Below are 14,918 nucleotides of genomic sequence, written 5' to 3'. Positions count from 1 at the left end.
CGGAAAATGAACAGGAATAGGGAGAACCAATGACAGACTAGCTGGGGGTGGCTGGACGGGCAAATTTAACTCTCATTTCCCACCAGGAAGAGGAATTAACCAAAGGCTCAGCGTGCCATGCCGGAACCACACTAGGGCCTGAAGCAATCCTGCGGTGTTGCGGCCAGCTCACAAGAAAGCAAGTTGAAGAAAGGAGCTCAGGGGCCCTGTAATTCACAAACCTGCAGAGTTATAAATGACAGCTATCGTCCAAAAATATATTGAAGTAAGGCTGCCAAGAGGACTTGAAAGCGGGGCAGAATTGCAGGAAACCGATTTCAGGAGGTAGACTGGAATTGCATGTAAAGCATAGGAAAAGAGGCAGAACGTCCTCAATGATGCACTTGGCCAAAAAGGGCATATGCGTTTTTTCCTGAATATACTCAGGAAAAAACGCATACACCGTTTTTGGTCAACCAAGCAAGCTTGCAAAGGAAATCTGCACTACAATGAAGTCTCACTGCCCCCCGGTCAAAAGGGCCATCTGAAAAAAGTGTAAAATCCAGAAAGGCAGGACAGGCCATGGAGAACTGGGAGCCTTCTTATGCTGGTGGGCGGGATGTAAATTGAAACAGCCACTCTGGAGAAGTGTATGGTGTTTCTTGAAATATCTAAAAAACAAAGCAACAGAGCCTAGGGCACTTCCACTTATGGTCCTATAGCTTAGGGAAATTAAAATCAAACAGACACAGCCACCCCATAGTTTGGGACAGCTCTGTTTACAAGAACCTCGTTTACGGTACAAGTTCAATATCGCAGAAAGCGAAAAATGGATAAAGAAGTTGTGGTACTTACGTACAATGCAATATCACTCAGCAATGAAATCTATGTCATCAGGCCAGTAGCAGCAAAATGAGTGGATTCAGGTACGATGATTCTAAGTGAAATAAGTCACACAGAAAAAGAAACATCATAAGGTATCACTAATACACGGAATGTAAACTTGGCTACACAGGAACTGAATTACAAAACAGAATAGGGTCTCAAATGTAGAAAACCAACTTACGCTTGCTTACGCGGAAAGGTTAGTTGGGGTGCTGCATAAAACCAGAGATTGAAATTAACACAGATACCTTTCCATAAGCCAAATATGTAATAGACAAGAGCTACTGCTTGCTCAACGAAGTGGACTCAACACCACATATTAAAAGCCTAAGAATATACCTGACTAGTAAAAATCTTAAAACCTATGGATTTATATGTCTCCGAAAGAGAATCAAGTGTGTTTACAGCGGCATAAACGCAGCAGTGATAGGATTGCTGAGGTTCGGTGAGCAAATGCAGACCCTTTGAAGTCATATTGCATGGTACCCATTCCATGGTTCTCAACTCTCCAGGTTTAAGGGATTCTTCCTTCATCTAAAACATGCATGTGGAACCCAGAGTATGATCCACCGTGTGATCGGGAAACGTGTTCAAATGTGTCTCAGTTTTCATCCCCTGGTACTCGGGTGCAACATTCCAGACGCTTTACTAACACTCTCCCCACTTGGAGAGTCAGTGCCTTTAAACTCCTGTTTGGCCCAGTTTGCAATTTCTGCGGAAAATGAACAGGAATAGGGAGAACCAATGAGAGACTAGCTGGAGGTGTCTGGACGGGCAAATTTAACTCTCATTTCCCACCAGGAAGAGGAATTAACCAAAGGCTCAGCGAGCCATGCCGAAACCACACTAGGGCCTGAAGCAATCCTGCGGTGTTGCGGCCAGCTCACAAGAAAGCGAGTTGAAGAAAGGAGCTCAGGGGCACTGTAATTCACAAACCTGCAGAGTTATAAATGACAGCTATCGTCCAAAAATATATTGAAGTAAGGCTGCCAAGAGGACTTGAAAGTGGGGCAGAATTGCAGGAAACCGATTTCAGGAGGTAGACTGGAATTGCATGTAAAGCATAGGAAAAGAGGCAGAACGTCCACAATGATGCACTTGGCCAAAAAGGACGTATGCGTTTTTTCCTGAATATATTCAGGAAAAAACGCATACGCCCTTTTTGGCCAACCAAGCAAGCTTGCAAAGGAAATCTGCACTACAATGAAGTCTCACTGCCCCCCGGTCAAAAGGGCCATCTGAAAAAAGTGTAAAATCCAGAAAGGCAGGACAGGCCATGGAGAACTGGGAGCCTACTTAGACTGATGGGCGGGATGTAAATTGCCAACAGCCACTCTGGAGAAGTGTATGGTGTTTCCTGAAACATCTAAAAAACAAAGCAACAGAGCCTAGGGCAGTTCCACTTATGGTCCTATAGATTAGGGAAATTAAAATCAAAAAGACACAGCCACCCCAAAGTTTGGAACGGCTCTCTTTACAAGAACCTCGTTTACGGTACAAGTTCCATATCGCAGAAAGCAAAAAATGGATAAAGAAGTTGTGGTACTTACGTACAATGCAATATCACTCAGCAATGAAATCTATGTCATCAGGCCAGTAGCAGCATAATGAGTGGATTCAGGCACGATGATTCTAAGTGAAATAAGTCACACAGAAAAAGAAACATCATAAGATATCACTAATACACGGAATGTAAACTTGGCTACACAGGAACTGAATTACAAAACAGAATAGGGTCTCAAATGTAGAAAACCAACTTATGCTTGCTTAAGGGGAAAGGTGAGTTGGGGTGCTGCATAAAACCAGAGATTGAAATTAGCACAGATACCTTTCCATAAGCCAAATATGTAATAGCCAAGAGCTACTGCTTGCTCAACGAAGTGGACACAACACCCCATATTAAACGCCTAAAAATATACCTGACTAGTAAGAATCTTAAAACCTATGGATTGATATGTCTACGAAAGAGAATCAAGCGTGTGTACAGCGGCATAAACGCAGCAGTGATAGGATTGGTGAGGTTCGGTGAGCAAATGCAGACCCTTTGAAGTCATATTGCATGGTACCCATTCCATGGTTCTCAACTCTCCAGGTTTAAGGGATTCTTCCTTCAGCTAAAACATGCATGTGGAACCCAGAGTATGATCCACCGTGTGATCGGGAAACGTGTTCAAATGTGTCTCAGTTTTCGTCCCCTGGTACTCGGGTGCAACATTCCAGATGCTTTACTAACACTCTCCCCACTTGGAGAGTCAGTGCCTTTAACCTCCTGTTTGGCCCAGTTTGCAATTTCTGCGGAAAATGAACAGGAATAGGGAGAACCAATGAGAGACTAGCTGGAGGTGTCTGGACGGGCAAATTGTACTCTCATTTCCCACCAGGAAGAAGAATTAACCAAAGGCTCAGCCTGCCGTGCCGGAACCACACTAGGGCATGAAGCAATCCTGCGGTGTTGCGGCCAGCTCACAAGAAAGCGAGTTGAAGAAAGGAGCTCAGGGGCACTGTAATTCACAAACCTGCAGAGTTATAAATGACAGCTATCGTCCAAAAATATATTGAAGTAAGGCTGCCAAGAGGACTTGAAAGCGGGGCAGAATTGCAGGAAACCGATTTCAGGAGGTAGACTGGAATTGCATGTAAAGCATAGGAAAAGAGGCAGAACGTCCACAATGATGCACTTGGCCAAAAAGGGTGTATTCTTTTTTTCCTGAATATATTCAGGAAAAAACGCATACGCCCTTTTTGGCCAACCAAGCAAGCTTGCAAAGGAAATCTGCACTACAATGAAGTCTCACTGCCCCCCGGTCAAAAGGGCCATCTGCAAAAAGTGTAAAATCCAGAAAGGCAGGACAGGCCATGGAGAACTGGGAGCCTTCTTATGCTGATGGGCGGGATGTAAATTGCAAACAGCCACTCTGGAGAAGTGTATGGTGTTTCTTGAAATATCTAAAAAACAAAGCAACAGAGCCTAGGGCACTTCCACTTATGGTCCTATAGCTTAGGGAAATTAAAATCAAAAAGACACAGCCACCCCATAGTTTGGGACAGCTCTGTTTACAAGAACCTCGTTTACGGTACAAGTTCAATATCGCAGAAAGCGAAAAATGGATAAAGAAGTTGTGGTACTTACGTACAATGCAATATCACTCAGCAATGAAATCTATGTCATCAGGCCAGTAGCAGCATAATGAGTGGATTCAGGTACGATGATTCTAAGTGAAATAAGTCACACAGAAAAAGAAACATCATAAGGTATCACTAATACACGGAATGTAAACTTGCCTACACAGGAACTGAATTACAAAACAGAATAGGGTCTCAAATGTAGAAAACCAACTTACGCTTGCTTACGAGGAAAGGTTAGTTGGGGTGCTGCATAAAACCAGAGATTGAAATTAACACAGATACCTTTCCATAAGCCAAATATGTAATAGACAAGAGCTACTGCTTGCTCAACGAAGTGGACTCAACACCACATATTAAAAGCCTAAGAATATACCTGACTAGTAAAAATCTTAAAACCTATGGATTTATATGTCTCCGAAAGAGAATCAAGTGTGTTTACAGCGGCATAAACGCAGCAGTGATAGGATTGGTGAGGTTCGGTGAGCAAATGCAGACCCTTTGAAGTCATATTGCATGGTACACATTCCATGGTTCTCAACTCTCCAGGTTTAAGGGATTCTTCCTTCATCTAAAACATGCATGTGGAACCCAGAGTATGATCCACCGTGTGATCGGGAAACGTGTTCAAATGTGTCTCAGTTTTCGTCCCCTGGTACTTGGGTGCAACATTCCAGACGCTTTACTAACACTCTCGCCACTTGGAGAGTCAGTGCCTTTAAACTCCTGTTTGGCCCAGTTTGCAATTTCTGCGGAAAATGAACAGGAATAGGGAGAACCAATGAGAGACTAGCTGGAGGTGTCTGGACGGGCAAATTTAACTCTCATTTCCCACCAGGAAGAGGTATTAACCAAAGGCTCAGCGAGCCATGCCGAAACCACACTAGGGCCTGAAGCAATCCTGCGGTGTTGCGGCCAGCTCACAAGAAAGCGAGTTGAAGAAAGGAGCTCAGGGGCCCTGTAATTCACAAACCTGCAGAGTTATAAATGACAGCTATCGTCCAAAAATATATTGAAGTAAGGCTGCCAAGAGGACTTGAAAGTGGGGCAGAATTGCAGGAAACCGATTTCAGGAGGTAGACTGGAATTGCATGTAAAGCATAGGAAAAGAGGCAGAACGTCCACAATGATGCACTTGGCCAAAAAGGACGTATGCGTTTTTTCCTGAATATATTCAGGAAAAAACGCATACGCCCTTTTTGGCCAACCAAGCAAGCTTGCAAAGGAAATCTGCACTACAATGAAGTCTCACTGCCCCCCGGTCAAAAGGGCCATCTGAAAAAAGTGTAAAATCCAGAAAGTCAGGACAGGCCAAGGAGAACTGGGAGCCTTGTTATGCTGATGGGCGGGATGTAAATTGCCAACAGCCACTCTGGAGAAGTGTATGGTGTTTCCTGAAACATCTAAAAAACAAAGCAACAGAGCCTAGGGCACTTCCACTTATGGTCCTATAGATTAGGGAAATTAAAATTAAAAAGACACAGCCACCCCAAAGTTTGGGACGGCTGTGTTTACAAGAACCTCGTTTACGGTACAAGTTCAATATCGCAGAAAGCGAAAAATGGATAAAGAAGTTGTGGTACTTACGTACAATGCAATATCACTCAGCAATGTAATCTATGTCATCAGGCCAGTAGCAGCATAATGAGTGGATTCAGGTACGATGATTCTAAGTGAAATAAGTCACACAGAAAAGGAAACATCATAAGGTATCACTAATACACGAAATGTAAACTTGGCTACATAGGAACTGAATTACAAAACAGAATAGGGTCTCAAATGTAGAAAACCAACTTATGCTTGCTTAAGGGGAAAGGTGAGTTGTGGTGCTGCATAAAACCAGAGATTGAAATTAGCACAGATACCTTTCCATAAGTCAAATATGTAATAGACAAGAGCTACTGCTTCCTCAACGAAGTGGACTCAACACCCCATATTAAACGTCTAAGAATATACCTGACTAGTAAGAATCTTAAAACCTATGGATTTATATGTCTCCAAAAGAGAATCCAGCGTGTGTACAGCGGCATAAACGCAGCAGTGATAGGATTGGTGAGGTTCGGTGAGCAAATGCAGACCCTTTGAAGTCATATTGCATGGTACCCATTCCATGGTTCTCAACTCTCCAGGTTTAAGGGATTCTTCCTTCAGCTAAAACATGCATGTGGAACCCAGAGTATGATCCACCGTGTGATCGGGAAACGTGTTCAAATGTGTCTCAGTTTTCGTCCCCTGGTACTCGGGTGCAACATTCCAGACGCTTTACTAACACTCTCCCCACTTGGAGAGTCAGTGCCTTTAACCTCCTGTTTGGCCCAGTTTGCAATTTCTGCGGAAAATGAACAGGAATAGGGAGAACCAATGAGAGACTACCTGGAGGTGTCTGGACGGGCAAATTTAACTCTCATTTCCCACCAGGAAGAGGAATTAACCAAAGGCTCAGCGAGCCATGCCGGAACCACACTAGGGCCTGAAGCAATCCTGCGGTGTTGTGGCCAGCTCACAAGAAAGCGAGTTGAAGAAAGGAGCTCAGGGGCACTGTAATTCACAAACCTTCAGAGTTATAAATGACAGCTATCGTCCAAAAATATATTGAAGTAAGGCTGCCAAGAGGACTTGAAAGTGGGGCGGAATTGCAGGAAACCGATTTCAGGAAGTAGACTGGAATTGCATGTAAAGCATAGGAAAAGAGGCAGAACGTCCACAATGATGCACTTGGCCAAAAAGGGCGTATGCGTTTTTTCCTGAATATATTCAGGAAAAAACGCATACGCCCTTTTTGGCCAACCAAGCAAGCTTGCAAAGGAAATCTGCACTACAATGAAGTCTCACTGCCCCCCGGTCAAAAGGGCCATCTGAAAAAACTGTAAAATCCAGAAAGGCAGGACAGGCCATGGAGAACTGGGAGCCTTCTTATGCTGATGGGCGGGATGTAAATTTCCAACAGCCACTCGGGAGAAGTGTATGGTGTTTCCTGAAACATCTAAAAAACAAAGCAACAGAGCCTAGGGCACTTCCACTTATGGTCCTATAGATTAGGGAAATTAAAATCAAAAAGACACAGCCACCCCAAAATTTGGGACGGCTGTGTTTACAAGAACCTCGTTTACGGTACTAGTTCAATATCGCAGAAAGCGAAAAATGGATAAAGAAGTTGTGGTACTTACGTACAATGCAATATCACTCAGCAATGAAATCTATGTCATCAGGCCAGTAGCAGCATAATGAGTGGATTCAGGTACGATGATTCTAAGTGAAATAAGTCACACATAAAAAGAAGCATCATAAGATATCACTAATACACGGAATGTAAACTTGGCTACACAGGAACTGAATTACAAAACAGAATAGGGTCTCAAATGAAGAAAACCAACTTATGCTTGCTTAAGGGGAAAGGTGACTTGGGGTGCTGCATAAAACCAGAGATTGAAATTAGCACAGATACCTTTCCATAAGCCAAATATGTAATAGACAAGAGCTACTGCTTGCTCAACGAAGTGGACTCAACACCCCTTATTAAACGCCTAAGAATATACCTCGCTAGTAAGAATCTTAAAACCTATGGATTTATATGTCTACGAAAGAGAATCAAGCGTGCGTACAGCAGCATAAACGCAGCAGTGATAAGATTGGTGAGGTTCGGTGAGCAAATGCAGACCCTTTGAAGTCATATTGCATGGTACCCATTCCATGGTTCTCAACTCTCCAGGTTTAAGGGATTCTTCCTTCAGCTAAAACATGCATGTGGAACCCAGAGTATGATCCACCGTGTGATCGGGAAACGTGTTCCAATGTGTCTCACTTTTTGTCCCCTGGTACTCGGGTGCAACATTCCAGACGCTTTACTAACACTCTCCCCACTTGGAGAGTCAATGCCTTTAACCTCCTGTTTGGCCCAGTTTGCAATTTCTGCGGAAAATGAACAGGAATGGGGAGAACCAATGAGAGACTAGCTGGAGGTGTCTGGACGGGCAAATTTAACTCTCATTTCCCACCAGGAAGAGGAATTAACCAAAGGCTCAGCGAGCCATGCCGGAACCACACTAGGGCCTGAAGCAATCCTGCGGTGTTGCGGCCAGCTCACAAGAAAGCGAGTTGAAGAAAGGAGCTCAGGGGCCCTGTAATTCACAAACCTGCAGAGTTATAAATGACAGCTATCGTCCAAAAATATATTGAAGTAAGGCTGCCAAGAGGACTTGAAAGTGGGGCAGAATTGCAGGAAACCGATTTCAGGAGGTAGACTGGAATTGCATGTAAAGCATAGGAAAAGAGGCAGAACGTCCACAATGATGCACTTGGCCAAAAAGGACGTATGCGTTTTTTCCTGAATATATTCAGGAAAAAACGCATACGCCCTTTTTGGCCAACCAAGCAAGCTTGCAAAGGAAATCTGCACTACAATGAAGTCTCACTGCCCCCCGGTCAAAAGGGCCATCTGAAAAAAGTGTAAAATCCAGAAAGTCAGGACAGGCCAAGGAGAACTGGGAGCCTTGTTATGCTGATGGGCGGGATGTAAATTGCCAACAGCCACTCTGGAGAAGTGTATGGTGTTTCCTGAAACATCTAAAAAACAAAGCAACAGAGCCTAGGGCACTTCCACTTATGGTCCTATAGATTAGGGAAATTAAAATTAAAAAGACACAGCCACCCCAAAGTTTGGGACGGCTCTGTTTACAAGAACCTCGTTTACGGTACAAGTTCAATATCGCAGAAAGCGAAAAATGGATAAAGAAGTTGTGGTACTTACGTACAATGCAATATCACTCAGCAATGTAATCTATGTCATCAGGCCAGTAGCAGCATAATGAGTGGATTCAGGTACGATGATTCTAAGTGAAATAAGTCACACAGAAAAGGAAACATCATAAGGTATCACTAATACACGAAATGTAAACTTGGCTACATAGGAACTGAATTACAAAACAGAATAGGGTCTCAAATGTAGAAAACCAACTTATGCTTGCTTAAGGGGAAAGGTGAGTTGTGGTGCTGCATAAAACCAGAGATTGAAATTAGCACAGATACCTTTCCATAAGTCAAATATGTAATAGACAAGAGCTACTGCTTCCTCAACGAAGTGGACTCAACACCCCATATTAAACGTCTAAGAATATACCTGACTAGTAAGAATCTTAAAACCTATGGATTTATATGTCTCCAAAAGAGAATCCAGCGTGTGTACAGCGGCATAAACGCAGCAGTGATAGGATTGGTGAGGTTCGGTGAGCAAATGCAGACCCTTTGAAGTCATATTGCATGGTACCCATTCCATGGTTCTCAACTCTCCAGGTTTAAGGGATTCTTCCTTCAGCTAAAACATGCATGTGGAACCCAGAGTATGATCCACCGTGTGATCGGGAAACGTGTTCAAATGTGTCTCAGTTTTCGTCCCCTGGTACTCGGGTGCAACATTCCAGACGCTTTACTAACACTCTCCCCACTTGGAGAGTCAGTGCCTTTAACCTCCTGTTTGGCCCAGTTTGCAATTTCTGCGGAAAATGAACAGGAATAGGGAGAACCAATGAGAGACTACCTGGAGGTGTCTGGACGGGCAAATTTAACTCTCATTTCCCACCAGGAAGAGGAATTAACCAAAGGCTCAGCGAGCCATGCCGGAACCACACTAGGGCCTGAAGCAATCCTGCGGTGTTGTGGCCAGCTCACAAGAAAGCGAGTTGAAGAAAGGAGCTCAGGGGCACTGTAATTCACAAACCTTCAGAGTTATAAATGACAGCTATCGTCCAAAAATATATTGAAGTAAGGCTGCCAAGAGGACTTGAAAGTGGGGCGGAATTGCAGGAAACCGATTTCAGGAAGTAGACTGGAATTGCATGTAAAGCATAGGAAAAGAGGCAGAACGTCCACAATGATGCACTTGGCCAAAAAGGGCGTATGCGTTTTTTCCTGAATATATTCAGGAAAAAACGCATACGCCCTTTTTGGCCAACCAAGCAAGCTTGCAAAGGAAATCTGCACTACAATGAAGTCTCACTGCCCCCCGGTCAAAAGGGCCATCTGAAAAAACTGTAAAATCCAGAAAGGCAGGACAGGCCATGGAGAACTGGGAGCCTTCTTATGCTGATGGGCGGGATGTAAATTTCCAACAGCCACTCGGGAGAAGTGTATGGTGTTTCCTGAAACATCTAAAAAACAAAGCAACAGAGCCTAGGGCACTTCCACTTATGGTCCTATAGATTAGGGAAATTAAAATCAAAAAGACACAGCCACCCCAAAATTTGGGACGGCTGTGTTTACAAGAACCTCGTTTACGGTACAAGTTCAATATCGCAGAAAGCGAAAAATGGATAAAGAAGTTGTGGTACTTACGTACAATGCAATATCACTCAGCAATGAAATCTATGTCATCAGGCCAGTAGCAGCATAATGAGTGGATTCAGGTACGATGATTCTAAGTGAAATAAGTCACACATAAAAAGAAGCATCATAAGATATCACTAATACACGGAATGTAAACTTGGCTACACAGGAACTGAATTACAAAACAGAATAGGGTCTCAAATGAAGAAAACCAACTTATGCTTGCTTAAGGGGAAAGGTGACTTGGGGTGCTGCATAAAACCAGAGATTGAAATTAGCACAGATACCTTTCCATAAGCCAAATATGTAATAGACAAGAGCTACTGCTTGCTCAACGAAGTGGACTCAACACCCCTTATTAAACGCCTAAGAATATACCTCGCTAGTAAGAATCTTAAAACCTATGGATTTATATGTCTACGAAAGAGAATCAAGCGTGCGTACAGCAGCATAAACGCAGCAGTGATAAGATTGGTGAGGTTCGGTGAGCAAATGCAGACCCTTTGAAGTCATATTGCATGGTACCCATTCCATGGTTCTCAACTCTCCAGGTTTAAGGGATTCTTCCTTCAGCTAAAACATGCATGTGGAACCCAGAGTATGATCCACCGTGTGATCGGGAAACGTGTTCCAATGTGTCTCACTTTTTGTCCCCTGGTACTCGGGTGCAACATTCCAGACGCTTTACTAACACTCTCCCCACTTGGAGAGTCAATGCCTTTAACCTCCTGTTTGGCCCAGTTTGCAATTTCTGCGGAAAATGAACAGGAATGGGGAGAACCAATGAGAGACTAGCTGGAGGTGTCTGGACGGGCAAATTTAACTCTCATTTCCCACCAGGAAGAGGAATTAACCAAAGGCTCAGCGAGCCATGCCGGAACCACACTAGGGCCTGAAGCAATCCTGCGGTGTTGCGGCCAGCTCACAAGAAAGCGAGTTGAAGAAAGGAGCTCAGGGGCACTGTCATTCACAAACCTGCAGAGTTATAAATGACAGCTATCATCCAAAAATATATTGAAGTAAGGCTGGCAAGAGGACTTGAAAGAGGGGCAGAATTGCAGGAAACCGATTTCAGGAGGTAGACTGGAATTGCATGTAAAGCATAGGAAAAGAGGCAGAACGTCCACAATGATGCACTTGGCCAAAAAGGGCGTATGCGTTTTTTCCTGAATATATTCAGGAAAAAACGCATACGCCCTTTTTGGCCAACCAAGCAAGCTTGCAAAGGAAATCTGCACTACAATGAAGTCTCACTGCCCCCTGGTCAAAAGGGCCATCTGAAAAAAGTGTAAAATCCAGAAAAGCAGGACAGGCCAAGGAGAACTGGGAGCCTTGTTATGCTGATGGGCGGGATGTAAATTGCCAACAGCCACTCTGGAGAAGTGTATGGTGTTTCCTGAAACATCTAAAAAACAAAGCAACAGAGCCTAGGGCACTTCCACTTATGGTCCTATAGATTAGGGAAATTAAAATCAAAAAGACACAGCCACCCCAAAGTTTGGGACGGCTCTGTTTACAAGAACCTCGTTTACGGTACAAGTTCAATATCGCAGAAAGCGAAAAATGGATAAAGAAGTTGTGGTACTTACGTACAATGCAATATCACTCAGCAATGAAATCTATGTCATCAGGCCAGTAGCAGCATAATGAGTGGATTCAGGTACGATGATTCTAAGTGAAATAAGTCACACATAAAAAGAAGCATCATAAGATATCACTAATACACGGAATGTAAACTTGGCTACACAGGAACTGAATTACAAAACAGAATAGGGTCTCAAATGAAGAAAACCAACTTATGCTTGCTTAAGGGGAAAGGTGACTTGGGGTGCTGCATAAAACCAGAGATTGAAATTAGCACAGATACCTTTCCATAAGCCAAATATGTAATAGACAAGAGCTACTGCTTGCTCAACGAAGTGGACTCAACACCCCATATTAAACGCCTAAGAATATACCTGACTAGTAAGAATCTTAAAACCTATGGATTTATATGTCTCCGAAAGAGAATCCAGCATGTGTACAGCGGCATAAACGCAGCAGTGATAGGATTGGTGAGGTTCGGTGAGCAAATGCAGACCCTTTGAAGTCATATTGCATGGTACCCATTCCATGGTTCTCAACTCTCCAGGTTTAAGGGATTCTTCCTTCAGCTAAAACATGCATGTGGAACCCAGAGTATGATCCACCGTGTGATCGGGAAACGTGTTCCAATGTGTCTCACTTTTTGTCCCCTGGTACTCGGGTGCAACATTCCAGACGCTTTACTAACACTCTCCCCACTTGGAGAGTCAGTGCCTTTAACCTCCTGTTTGGCCCAGTTTGCAATTTCTGCGGAAAATGAACAGGAATGGGGAGAACCAATGAGAGACTAGCTGGAGGTGTCTGGACGGGCAAATTTAACTCTCATTTCCCACCAGGAAGAGGAATTAACCAAAGGCTCAGCGAGCCATGCCGGAACCACACTAGGGCCTGAAGCAATCCTGCGGTGTTGCGGCCAGCTCACAAGAAAGCGAGTTGAAGAAAGGAGCTCAGGGGCACTGTCATTCACAAACCTGCAGAGTTATAAATGAGAGGTATCATCCAAAAATATATTGAAGTAAGGCTGGCAAGAGGACTTGAAAGAGGGGCAGAATTGCAGGAAACCGATTTCAGGAGGTAGACTGGAATTGCATGTAAAGCATAGGAAAAGAGGCAGAACGTCCACAATGATGCACTTGGCCAAAAAGGGCGTATGCGTTTTTTCCTGAATATATTCAGGAAAAAACGCATACGCCCTTTTTGGCCAAGGAAGCAAGCTTGCAAAGGAAATCTGCACTACAATGAAGTCTCACTGCCCCCCGGTCAAAAGGGCCATCTGAAAAAAGTGTAAAATCCAGAAAAGCAGGACAGGCCAAGGAGAACTGGGAGCCTTGTTATGCTGATGGGCGGGATGTAAATTGCCAACAGCCACTCTGGAGAAGTGTATGGTGTTTCCTGAAACATCTAAAAAACAAAGCAACAGAGCCTAGGGCACTTCCACTTATGGTCCTATAGATTAGGGAAATTAAAATCAAAAAGACACAGCCACCCCAAAGTTTGGGACGGCTATGTTTACAAGAACCTCGTTTACGGTACAAGTTCAATATCGCAGAAAGCGAAAAATGGATAAAGAAGTTGTGGTACATACGTACAATGCAATATCACTCAGCAATGAAATCTATGTCATCAGGCCAGTAGCAGCATAATGAGTGGATTCAGGTACGATGGTTCTAAGTGAAATAAGTCACAGAGAAAAGGAAACATCATAAGGTATCACTAATACACGGAATGTAAACTTGGCTACACAGGAACTGAATTACAAAACAGAATAGGGTCTCAAATGTAGAAAACCAACTTATGCTTGCTTAAGGGGAAAGGTTAGTTGGGGTGCTGCATAAAACCAGAGATTGAAATTAGCACAGATACCTTTCCATAAGCCAAATATGTAATAGACAAGAGCTACTGCTTGCTCAATGAAGTGGACTCAACACCCCATATTAAACGCCTAAGAATATACCTGACTAGTAAGAATCTTAAAACCTATGGATTTATATGTCTCCGAAAGAGAATCCAGCGTGTGTACAGCGGCATAAACGCAGCAGTGATAGGATTGGTGAGGTTCGGTGAGCAAATGCAGACCCTTTGAAGTCATATTGCATGGTACCCATTCCATGGGTCTCAACTCTCCAGGTTTAAGGGATTCTTCCTTCAGCTAAAACATGCATGTGGAACCCAGAGTATGATCTACCGTGTGATCGGGAAACGTGTTCAAATGTGTCTCAGTTTTCGTCCCCTGGTACTCAGGTGCAACATTCCAGACGCTTTACTAACACTCTCCCCACTTGGAGAGTCAGTGCCTTTAACCTCCTGTTTGGCCCAGTTTGCAATTTCTGTGGAAAATGAACAGGAATGGGGAGAACCAATGAGAGACTAGCTGGAGGTGTCTGGACGGGCAAATTTAACTCTCATTTCCCACCAGGAAGAGGAATTAACCAAAGGCTCAGCGTGCCATTCTGGAACCACACTAGGGCCTGAAGCAATCCTGCCCTGTTGCGGCCAGCTCACAAGAAAGCGAGTTGAAGAAAGGAGCTCAGGGGCTCTGTAATTCACAAACCTGCAGAGTTATAAATGACAGCTATCGTCCAAAAATATATTGAAGTAAGGCTGCCAAGAGGAATTGAAAGCAGGGCAGAATTGCAGTAAAACGATTTCAGGAGGTAGACTGGAATTGCATGTAAAGCATAGGAAAAGAGGCAGAACGTCCACAATGATGCACTTGGCCAAAAAGGGCGTATGCGTTTTTTCCTGAATATATTCAGGAATATATTCAGGAAAAAACGCATACGCCCTTTTTGGCCAACCAAGCAAGCTTGCAAAGGAAATCTGCACTACAATGAAGTCTCACTGCCCCCCGGTCAAAAGGGCCATCTGAAAAAAGTGTAAAATCCAGAAAGACAGGACAGGCCATGGAGAACTGGGAGCCTTGTTATGCTGATGGGTGGGATGTAAATTGCCAACAGCCACTCTGGAGAAGTGTATGGTGTTTCCTGAAACATCTAAAAACCAAAGCAACAGAGCCTAGGGCACTTCCA

Source organism: Pseudorca crassidens (assembly GCF_039906515.1).
Source record: "Pseudorca crassidens isolate mPseCra1 chromosome 1 unlocalized genomic scaffold, mPseCra1.hap1 SUPER_1_unloc_3, whole genome shotgun sequence".
Classification (NCBI taxonomy): domain Eukaryota; kingdom Metazoa; phylum Chordata; class Mammalia; order Artiodactyla; family Delphinidae; genus Pseudorca; species Pseudorca crassidens.
This window is presented reverse-complemented; position numbering follows the sequence as displayed.